Below are 12,017 nucleotides of genomic sequence, written 5' to 3'. Positions count from 1 at the left end.
GGCCGTGAAGGGAAACAACCATTGCACTACATTTAGCAGCTATGCTGCTAAGTCAGCTTGTTCAGCACATCAGGCAGAGCAAATGACTTTTTGCCTTAGGATATTTTCAACTTACCATGAACTTATTGGGTACTGACTCTATCACAAGCAAGAACCATCTATTCTGTTTACATCATTGCTTTGAATGCTTATTATAAAAAATTGTGACAAATGGCAGTAAGTGTCTTGTTTTAAGAAATATGAAAAATTTCAGAGAGAGAGCAGTAATGTGGCTTAACAAAGGGGTATATTTCCCTTGTTTGCAAGATGGTCCTAAATGAATCAACTATAGGCCACTTAAAAGAGAGTTTTCCTTGCTTCAACATACTGAAAGTAGACACGTGTCTATGTCGCCTTACCCCCGGATTATTTGGGAGGAGGAAACATGGAAGCTTATTGAGGAGTTGAAGAGACAGGCTGTCAGTGGGAGTTGTAGAGGCAACACTGGCTTAAGCCCCTTGTCCAAAAACTGGAGAAGGCTTTGCTATGATGAGGTGATAACCGGGAATGAGTGTTGATCTCTATGAGAAGAGGAGACCTGTGTCTTGCTTCTCCACAGCACCCTGCATGTTGAGAGTGAATCTACTTGGGAGTCTTGGCAAAAGATCTCTGAGACCCAACCTGGTACAGGTTGGGAGACAGTCCACCTTCTAGATGGGTTTTGCCAATTTGAGCACTGAGCATCTCAGCATTAACCAATAAGGATGTCAGCACATCCTCAAATGTTCTGGCTTGCATAAGCCATTTCCCCCTCCCTAAGACTTCTACATGAATTTCTGGGACACCAAGTATCTCGCCAAATTAAACCTGGCATGAAAAAGACCATGTGATGCTTCTTGTTTCTAAGATATTTGATAACAGATGATGTGTTTAGCTCAGAATCACAATATTTTCAAAGCAGTTCTCTTGTGCCAGTTTCTAGAAGCAAGTATGATTTAGGCAAGATCTGTCATCAGCATTTCTTCACTTTGCAAAACATCCTCTCCTGTTCAGCGTTGTCTGCTTCTTCACCCCAGAAAGCCAGCAACCAAGTGGTGCACATTTGCTGTGCCAGTTCCCCTTCTGCATGCCCTCCTCCTAGCCTCCCTCCAGATCTTGTCCAACCATACATGTCCTGTGACACATTGCTTCCGAACCTACCCTCAACTAACAAATCTGGGGAGTGTGAACTAATATGTTACATTATTGTCAAAGACAAAGCCAAGTCTGGGACCAAATTAGGCAAAGGCTATGAATTCAAAAGCTCACAACAGAACCATCTGCTATCACTTTTTTTTAAAAAAAGATGTATTTATTTTAATTGAAATGTGGAGATACAGAGAGCGAAAGGCAGAGGCAGAGGCAGAGGCAGAGAGAGAGAGAGAGAGAGAGAGAGAGAGAGAAATCTTCCATCCACTGATTCACTCCCCAAATGGCCATGATGGCTGGAGCCGGGCTAGTCTGAAGCCAGGAGCCAGGAGCTTCATCTGGGTCTCCCACGTGGGTGCAGGGGCCCTAGGACTTGGAGGACGTGGGCCATCTTCCACTGCTTTCCTAGGCACATTAGCAGGGAGCTGGATCGGAAGTGGGACAGCTGGAACTCAAACTGGCTCCCATATGGGATGCTGGCACTGCTCGCTGTGGCTTAACTCACTATGCCACAGTGCCAGCCCCTGTCACTTTTGTTTCAGCAAGAATTTGAAGGGGCTTGAAAAATTGTATAGAATGATAAAAAGAAAGTTTCTTATTGGTGAGCATTTGGGGAGAAGGGCTTTCTGACTGGTCTTTAAGAACATTTGATAATCTTTATTTGGGCCATTATCTATTTTTATATGACTGGAGAATTTTCAGGTTGAGCAGAATTGGAAAGGCTCTTCTATCAGAGAGCACAGTGGGATTTCTAGCCCTGGTAGTGACCAGACAGGGCTTCTTTCCTTTGTGCAATGTGGGTTCTTGCTTCTGAAGAAAGCACTTTCTCAAGAAATCTCTACTGGGGTTCCACCCTTCCTTCTGTTCTGTTTCAATAGTGGCAGTAATATCACCACTGCCACCACCACCACAAACAAAAACAGGAGAAAAACAAATCTATTTTCTAATTATTTAGTTAGTATAGACTTTAAAAGTTAAGTGTAATGATTTTTATTTTCATGAAATAGAAGCTAAGGCTCAGAGGTTGAACAAACTGACCAAGGATCTTCAGCTATTCAGTTGGTAAGGCTGAGACTGTTTGGCTCTGATTACCATGATCTTTCAACTGTACCATTTCCTCATTGCTTAATTATCAAGGAGCCTCCATGAACATCTAGATCAAATCTTTGAGTCAAATTTAGCAGGCCACAAGTACCACTAGATTTGCACATGGTGACTGTGTATTCTGAAATTTAATATTGTTTGTCCATTTCAGCAGTGGTTGCATTAGACAAAGTGGCCGAGTGTTGTTAGGAAGATGTGGAGGTGGCTAGAGCATTCTAGGGTCTGGAAAGGGCAAGTAGATAGTTGGTACTGAATTGTGACCAAGTGCAAAATTGCTTCTTGAATCTGCCACCTTTACACAGAAGATAAATAAATGTTTTTATAGTTTCAAAAGGAGAAACATTAGCAGTAGAGATGAGTACTTAAGTACATATGCTTACTCCTTTAATACAGAAGTGGATGCTCTTATTCCCAATATTTTGGCTCATATGCCCCAACATAGTCTTTTTATGGACTTACTGTTTTGATAATTTGACAGTGAGGTAGGATTATATGGAATTGAGGTGAACAGCCTCCATCCTCCATTGAATGTGAAGTGTCAGCAACCATGCAAGAGAAGGTCAAATTCTCTTTAAGTGTGCAATTGATGGGACATTATTGTACTTTGTGGCATGTTGTAAAAATCCTCTTTCTGGCACTCTCTTCTTTTTAGGGACTCAATACCTCAAGATACCAAGCCAGAAAGCCTTAACCTAGCTCTTCCTCCCCACACCCCTCATCATGCATGAGCAGGGATCAGGGACAGACATTGGGGGATACTGCTTGGATGTCCTTGCTTTCTCTTTATCACCATGATGATTTGGTTTGCATATGGGGCATATCATCAGCGCTTGAAAACCACCCAAGGAAATTGGTTATAGTTACAGCTCAGTAAGAGGTCCTTCTGGGTGCAAAAAGGGAACTGTAGTCAGGTGTTCAGTCAAGAGAAGGAAGGGTTTTAGTTACAGAATAATTAGAAGTTTCCATCGCCAAACCCAGATGCCTAATGGATGTGAATGGGAGACAGGAGACCAATAAACAGATGTCTTCTCTGTTTGTGAATTTTATTGTGGAGGAGAAAAAAGGTTATCATGTAAATCACAGTAGAAGCCCATACAAATTATGCAGTACTTTTTAATGGCCATCAATCAATTAATATTCTATTCTCTCAGTGTTTTACTCAGCCATAATTACTTAGAAATTCATATAATTTTTATTTCCCTTCCCTGGAGTTCTTTTATTTACTTTTTTTAAAGGGAGAAGGAGAGGGAGAGGGAGAGAGAGAGGGTTAGGGAGAGGGAGAGTGAGTGAGTGAGAGAACCCAACTGCTGATTCACTTCCTAAATGCCCAAAGCTGGAAACTTAATCCAACCAAAGTCTCCCACATAGGAGCCAAGGACCCAACCACTTAAGTCATTGTCTGTTGCCTTCTAGGATATGCATTAACAGTGATCTAGAATTGAAAGTCTAGCAAAGACTTGAACCCAGGCATTTCAATATGGGATGTGGATGTTCCAACCCACATTCTAAACACTTGGTTAAATGCCTGTTCCTCCTCGGAGCTTTTGAGTCATGTTGGGAAGATCTAAATGGTAGTACTTCTCCAAGCATGCTGACCCCCAAATTCTTGGACATGGGTCATAATCTCAGAGTTGCTAGAAATGTCCAGAGCCCATGACCCCTTCTTTCTTTGGCTATCTGAGATGTCAAAAAGGTGTTACAGAAAGGAGGGCTAATGGCTATCTTGAGAGCTGTCTAGAAATCTAGAAAATCGAGCTCTCTTCAGTCCCTCAAAATGCTTAGAGCAATTTCATATCCATTAGCTGTGAGCTGAGGTTCCTGGACCACTAATTTTAAATGGAGTGAGCTCTGCTCCCATTCCAGAGTCAGTGGGAATAACATCACTTCTGTCTTTCCAGAGGTTCTGGATTGGGTGGCTTATGTTTCTTCTTTCAAAAACGGTTTATATACAAGTCTAGTATCTGCTAACACCAACCGATAGAATAAATAAAGGGGAGAGTGATCCAACATGGGAAGTGAGATACTCAGCAGACTCATAGAATGGTGGATGTCCTAAATAGCACTCTGGCCTCAGAATCAGCCCTAAAGGCACTCGGATCTGGCTGAAAAGCCCATGAGAGTATTTCAGGCATGGAAAGCCAAGACACTCTGGCAAAAAGATCTCTGTGAGTGAGATCCCAGTGGAAAGAACAGGTCTTCAAAGAGGGAGGTGCCTTTCTCTGAAGGGAGGAGAGAACCTCCACTTTGACTATGACCGTGTCTAAACAAGATAAGAGTCGGAGAACTCAAGGGGCTTCCATAGCCTTGGAAACTCATAACTGGTGCATAGGGAGATTACTGATGCCATAAACAGGAGTGTCAATTGGTAAAGTCAACAACAGGAGTCACTGTGCACTTACTCCTCATGTAGGATCTCGGTCCTTAACGTGCTGTACACTGAGGCTTAATGCTATAACGAGTACTCAAACAGTATATTTCACTTTGTGTTTCTATGGGGGTGCAAACGACTGAAATCTTTACTTAATGTACACTAAACTGATCTTCTGTAAAAAAAAAAAAAAAAAAAAAAAAAAGAAAGAAATTTTCAATTCCCAACTTGACTCTCACTGGGATTAAACATGACAATAGGTCTGAAAAAAAAAAAAAAAAAACGGTTTATATAGAAAATAATAAAATTAATTATTTTAATATTTTTGTTTTTACAATTGACATAATAATTATTCATACTCATGGGCTATAAAATGATATGAGCAAACATTTCTCAAAAGAAGATATGCCAATGACTAAAAAGCATATGATACAATGATCAGTACAATTAATCATCAGAAGATACAACTCAGAATCACCATGAGAGCATCTTATCACCCAGTTACAGTGAGGTGGCTGACATTCCTGCTGGCTGCCATTGACTTCAAGCTTCTGCTTTCTTGGAATAATTCAGTTTCCAGAGACTGCCATTTCCCCACATGTGTGGCTGTGTGAGCTGCAGAATTTAGCTCCTTTCCTTTCTCCTCAGTTTTCCCCCTGCACTCTGGCTCCAAGGCCCTCATGTGGTCATTGCCAGTGTTAATCTGCTTGGGCTGCTGTAACAAAGGACCAGACTGGTGGCTTAAATAATAGAAAGTTATTTTCTTGCAGTTCCTGAGACTAGAAGTTCAAGATCAAGGTGTCAGCCTTCATCTTCACAGGCTTCATCTACACGGGTGTGATTTGGCTTGTAGATGGCTGTCTTTGCCCAGTGGCTTCACATGGTCTCCTTTCTGTGTGTCTGGGCCCTAATCTCCTTTTATTGGAAGGACACACACCAGTTATAGTGGAAAGAGTCCACCCTAGAGACTTCACTTACTCTTCATTGTCTCTGTGATAGCCCTGACTCCAAATACCACATTGGGAGTTTGATCTTTAACATGTGAATTTTAGAGGGCCACAGTTCAGCCCATAAAATTGAATTTAGTGAAGATTCAAGGATTTAGAGAGGACTGATATACAAATAAAAACAACCTGAGATTGATTAATATTGTTTATAACCCTCATCATTTTTACCAACCCAAGATCCTGCCAGGCATTCCCCACTCCTTTTCCTCTTCAGGTCTTATCCTGTTTATTCCACATTCCTCCCCCTATCCCCTTTTCACTAAGGTACAACAAAATGTCTCATCTCTGGGCATCTCTGCATACCCAGAGCTTCAGAAGCCCTGTGGACCTGAACAATGGCCTCAGCTCTTCTCCATCTCCACCAGCCTCTGTTGAAAAGGAAAAGTAGCAGAGATCTTGTTCCTTCCTGAGAAGATTTATAGCATTCTCTCTGATACCCTTCACAGAAGGCAGAAGGCTATGGAGTCATTTTTGGTTTTGGTCAGTTTTTTTTTTTTTTTCTGCTGATTTAATGTTTTGTGCATCGTGTGCCTACACAGCTCAGCAGACCTCCTATACCGTAAAGTATGTATACTCCAGTGATTCTTTAAGTATGAACCAGCAGCACTATTGAAACTTGCTAGGGATGCACATTCCCAGGCCCCACCCCTGTCCTACTGAATCAGCCCCACTCTGCAGGTAGGGCTCAGTGGGTTGTGATTTAACACACCCACCAGGGGATCCTGATGCACTCTCAGGTTGAGAAGCCATGAACTAACAGATGGGCTTAAAGGCAGCTGGGAAGGGAACACTGACCTCAGATGAAAACAAATCACTAATTAAAGCGCAGGCAAAATACTGTCTCTTCCTACAGGGCTGATCATTGTGTGTCAGCTGAGGGTTTTTTAGTTATGCCAAATGAGACCAAGGAGGAGAGTAAATGAGAATGAACATTGATTGGGAATTTACTATGTATTGGTCATTGCTGTAAGTTGGTCGTGGTCAGTAATTTATTTCTCACAATAATTCTGTGATATTCTTGTTAATTTCCCCACTTTACAGAAGGCAAACTGAGGCACAGAATAGTTAAATAGTTTGCTCAAGGACACACAGCCAACAAGGACAGAGCTCACACCATGGCTAACACTCCCTTACTCTTCCTGCTTTCTTTTCTTTCTTTCTTTTCTTTTTTTTTTTTTTTTTGACAGGCAGAGTGGACAGTGAGAGAGAGAGAGAGAGAAAGGTCTTCCTTTTGCCATTGGTTCACCCTCCAATGGTCGCTGTGGCCGGTACGCTGCGGCCGGCACATCGCGCTGATCCGATGGCAGGAGCCAGGTACTTATCCTGGTCTCCCATGGGGTGCAGGGCCCAAGCACTTGGCCCACCCTCCACTGCACTCCAGGGCCACAGCTGAGAGCTGGCCTGGAAGAGGGGCAACCGGGACAGAATCCAGCTCCCTGACTGGGACTAGAACTCTGTGTGCCGGCACCGCAAGGCGGAGGATTAGCCTATTGAACTGTGGAGCAGGCCCCTGCTTTCTTATAAACTAATTTATCACCAGCCATTGTGCTAACAAATAACTTAGTCAGGACTCTTAAGACTTGCAAATTGCAGATAATCTGACCCAACCAATTGAACACTTTTTGCTTATGTAGACTGAAAGGCCTACAGGTAAAATTAACTAAATTTGAAGCCTGTTTCAGAACCTAAACGTTGTCAACAGAAATAGAATCTCAGATTGGCTTTCTATTTGATGGCTTCATCCTCAACATCCTTGAGAGTGGGCCATCATTCCCAATGATGTGATGTGTAGTCCAGAGGAAGAGAATCTGCTTCCCATAATACTGTACCCATAATCCTTGAGTAGAGCCTTATTGATCTCAATGCACCTGAACTTAGATCTTGGGCCTCTTCCTAAATGAACCACCATTGCCCGGAAGGTAGAATGCACTGATTGGATAGCTTATATCATGTGATACACCCTGGAACCTAGAGTGGATTCATTTTCTCAAAGCATATGGGCTCAAAATCAGGATTAGGACACTCTTTCCACAAACAAAAGGACGTTTAAGCAGGGTACAAAAGCCATAAACTTACAGGGAAAGTTTAGTATAACACATATTATGAAGTTCAGTATAAAATATAAAATTCTTGCAGACCAATAGAAAGTTTCTTTGAAATATTGGAAATTGCATGGAGTGCACACTGGATAATCATTTAGAACAAATTATTTGAAGCAACATAATTACTACAGAAAGTAAAGAAAATGGAAAGTTATGATATTAGTAACCACACACTAGAATTTTAAGTTCATGATGACTTTTTTATGAAGGCCAATGATAGGTCAATGAAATGACAAAGCCTTTTTATTACCTTAATCACTTTAAGTTCAGTGGAAGTTTGGAAGCAAGATTATTGAAGAAAATTAAAAATTACATGATGGATTTATCTCCCTCACACATTTCTTGCAAGAATATTTGTCCCTCCTCTTTGCTTTGAGGGGATTAAGAAAATAGCAAGGCACTGATTCTAAGTGGATCAGTGAGGAGGCCACCAGAGGAGCAGGCAATATTTAGTTTGCCAGTGAAGATTTTGTCTGGGATTAAGTGGCTTCTACATGCCAATCATGGAGGTGAATCCTAGCCTACAGGCCTAGGTGACAGGTATGCAACTCCATCTGCCCCTGACCACCATGACCCAGATGTGGTTTGTACCATACCTTGCCCAATCAAAAAGGTATCTTACTCAGCATCTCTCTAGATGTGCCAGTAATCAGAAGCCTTGATATCTCCCAGAACTTTCAGAGAAACAGTAGAGAATTGGTAATTGGTAATTCCAATTTCATTTGTTTGTAGGTAGTGCACCTTAATAAAGCTATGACCTATTCCTAAGATCTACCTTTCCATGAATTTCATTCTATACAAAAGAAAAGAGGCAAGCGAGAGACTCACATTATTGTTCATTATATGTCAGGTACTCTATACTTGTAGGCTCTTTTTTTAAAAATTTATTTGACAGATAGAGTTAAACAGTGAGAGAGAGAGAGAGAGAGAGAGAAAGGTCTTCCTTCCACTGTTTTAACCCCTAAATGGCCACTATGGCTGGAGCTATACCGATCCGAAGCCAGGAGCCAGGTGCTTCCTTCTGATCTCCCACGCGGGTGCAGGGGCCCAAGCACCCAGGCCATCCTCCACTACCCTCCCGGGCCACAGCAAAGAGCTGGATTGGAAGAGGAGCAACTGGGACTAGAACCCAGCACCCATATGGGATGCCAGCACCGCAGGCGGAGGATTAACCAAGTGAGCCATGGCGCTGGCTCCACTTGTAGGCTCTTTTAAGCATTGCAAGCCTGAGTGCATATTATTATACCCATTTTACAGATGAGGACGTTATTATGCCTATAGTCACAGACTCAGCAGAGAGCAAATACTCTCAATTGAACAAATAGGCACATGCCTATTTGGTTTTCCAAGGTAAGATTTTCCTTTAGCTTACTGCCTCCCCATGTTTCTTTTCTAAGTAAACAGATCCATAGACATTACTGTCTTTTGAGCTTACTCTTTTGCAAAGCACAGTAATCAAGTCTTTTGAATTTCTCCCTCTCCCATCAATGAGAAAACACTAAGTTCTTTCCAATGGAAAAAAAAAAAAAAGCTATGCATATCACAAACTCTGAAGACACAATCTCAAAAGCTGTCATTTCTAATCATGAAATCTCAAGAGATCAAAATTCCTAAAGTCTAAAATTTCTAACTTCTAAAAATCTCAAAAAACCATGTTCCTGAATGTTGAAATCTTCAAAAACTACAATTCCCATTGGGGGAGAAAAAGGCTGTAAGAAGCATAGAAAGTTGAGTTCTGGAGAACTGATACCGCCCTAAGGCAATGACAGAAACTTCAGCTTAAAAATAAGTCATTTGTCTGCATTGGCATTCCATCCATTTGGTGAAATTTCAGGAGATTTCAATGAATTGAAGCCCTGCTTGCCTGAAGAAGCCAGAGAAGTTACTGACAGATTCAAATATCGTCATGCACAAGGCAGGATAAGAAAATACTCATGCAATGGTGTTGCTTTTCCAGTATTGTTTCCATCACATTGTAGTCTGTGTGAGTATGTGCAAAGTGGATTTCTTTCTTAAACATTTATTTACTTATTTGAAAGTCACAGAGAGAGAGGAAGAGGTGCAGAAAGATTTTCCACCTGCCAGTTCACTCCCAACATGGCTGCAATGGCCAGGGCTGGGCCAACCTGAAGCCATAAGCCAGGAGCTTCTTCCAGGTCCCCCACATGCGTAGGAGGGACCCATGCTCTTGGACCATACTCTGTTGCTTTTCCCAGGCCATTAGCTGGGAACTGGATCAGAAATGGAACAGTTGGGACATGAACCAGTGTCCATATGGAATGCTGGCATTCCAAGTGGCAGCTTTACACACTATGCCACAACTACAGGCCCAGAGTTGGTTTCTATATACACAGAACAACATAGGAGCACAGCACAGATGATAGGAAAATTTAATAGGAAATGCTCATGCCAGTGTATACAAAATCAGAAGAATTTCAAAAACAGCAGCATTATGTAGAAAAATAAATGTGAACACATTCTCTGAATTCAACCATGCCTTTTAAAAGAAGCCACTATTCATTGAAATGCAAAACTTCAAAATATGGTTAATGAAGGTGAAAGTCAGTCAACTCTTATGGAAAGCCTCTGTGCAATTACCAATAATCCCACACAGTCCTAAGCAAGAAGTAATGGGTCAGGCATATGCTGAGATACTCTTTCTGGATATGTGTGAGAAGATGTTAGCTGAACATGGTGGTGAACAATTGTGGTTTTGTGTGCTGGAAGACCAACTTTTTTCTTTTAATTAGTTTTCTGTATTTTGAAAGGCAGAAATACAGAGACAAGAAGGAATGAGGAGAAAGAGTGAGCGTGAGGGGAGAAGAGAGAGGGAGAGAGAATCTTTCCTCTGCTGGTTCACTCCCCAAATGGCCACAATGGCCAGGGCTGGGCCAGACTGAAGCTCATAATTTCAAGCTCCATTGGAGTCTCCCACATGGGTGGCAGGGGCCCAAGTTCTTAGGTCATCTTCTGCTGCTTTCCTAGGTGCATTAGCAAGAAGCTAGATCTGAAGTGGAACAGTTGGGACTTGAATGGTGCTTACCTGGGAAGCCAGCATCACAGGTGGTGGCTTCACCCACTGTACCACAATGCTGGCCCCCAGGAAGATCAACTTTATGGTGGATTCCAAATAGTAAGTATCCTTATCATGACCACAGCCTTCAGAGGAGCTGACTACTCAGAAAAAATGCAACTTCTGAAGTCAAAATATGATCCTGTAGTTTAGAGAGACAGAAGGCAATGATTTAGTGTGACTACTCCTCAGATAAACAAACTAGTAAGGAAATTGTACTTCCAAATGTTTGCAGTTGCACAAGATGTGAGTTGGCAATTTTGAATATATCTAAGAAAATTCCCAGTGTCTCATAATTCCTCTCAAAGGAGCTGGAGCAAGACTTTTGCTCCTGCTCAAAGGGGCACCCAGGAAATGCTCCTCAGGATAAGGCCAGAATTTTTCCTTTAGCTACATTGGTTTGCTTATATATTTAGCAAATATTTATTGAGTGATTCTGTGTCCCAGTATCATTAGGAGTTTCTTGGTAATAACATAATGAAGATGGATACCGAACTCATTCTTTGTGGTCCATTAAATATTCATGTGTACAGTACATTATATTTGTTTTCACTACAGAGAGTTGGGCCAACATTCAACAGATTCTTTTGTAGTCTTTTAAATATTATTTATCAGTGATGATCTCCAGGCATTATATATTTGACTGCATTCAGGTGTCATGATGAAGTGGTTTTTACCTGATTTTTATAGTCATGTTTTGGTGTCCAGAGTGCAGATAAGCAAGCTTTCCACAATATTCTATCTTAACAAGACTTATTTCTTCCTGGGCCTGCTGTACATTACACCAGCACATAAACAAACCGCTATCTTGACATATTTTTCATGACTTGCTATGGAGAAATTCCTGTTGACAATCTTTACAGCTGAAGAGTTATGTCTCATGTCTATGGAAGGCTAGAAACCAATTCTTCCAGTTCAAGTCATTTATCCCCAGATAACATCATCCAGTTCTTTACTTTTCAAAAAAAGAAATCTTCCTTTCTTCCATCTGATTTTCAGAAAGTAAGATCCACTTTTGTCATGAATGCAGCCCTTGGAGCAGTTTAATCCAGGCTAAGAAATCCTCCGGAAGGCTGACACCAGGTAAAATGCTGTCTTGATTCACTCCCATCTCAGCTGCTTTCATGACCATGTTAGAAGTTGACTCTCCCTATCTTCTTGGTACTCCTGCTCACTCTGGTGGCACCACATCCCAG

The sequence above is a fragment of the Oryctolagus cuniculus genome, chromosome 3, assembly GCF_051225735.1.
Source record: "Oryctolagus cuniculus isolate XC-2025 breed Fujian yellow rabbit chromosome 3, ASM5122573v1, whole genome shotgun sequence".
Classification (NCBI taxonomy): domain Eukaryota; kingdom Metazoa; phylum Chordata; class Mammalia; order Lagomorpha; family Leporidae; genus Oryctolagus; species Oryctolagus cuniculus.
Note: the sequence above shows the minus strand (reverse complement) of the source record.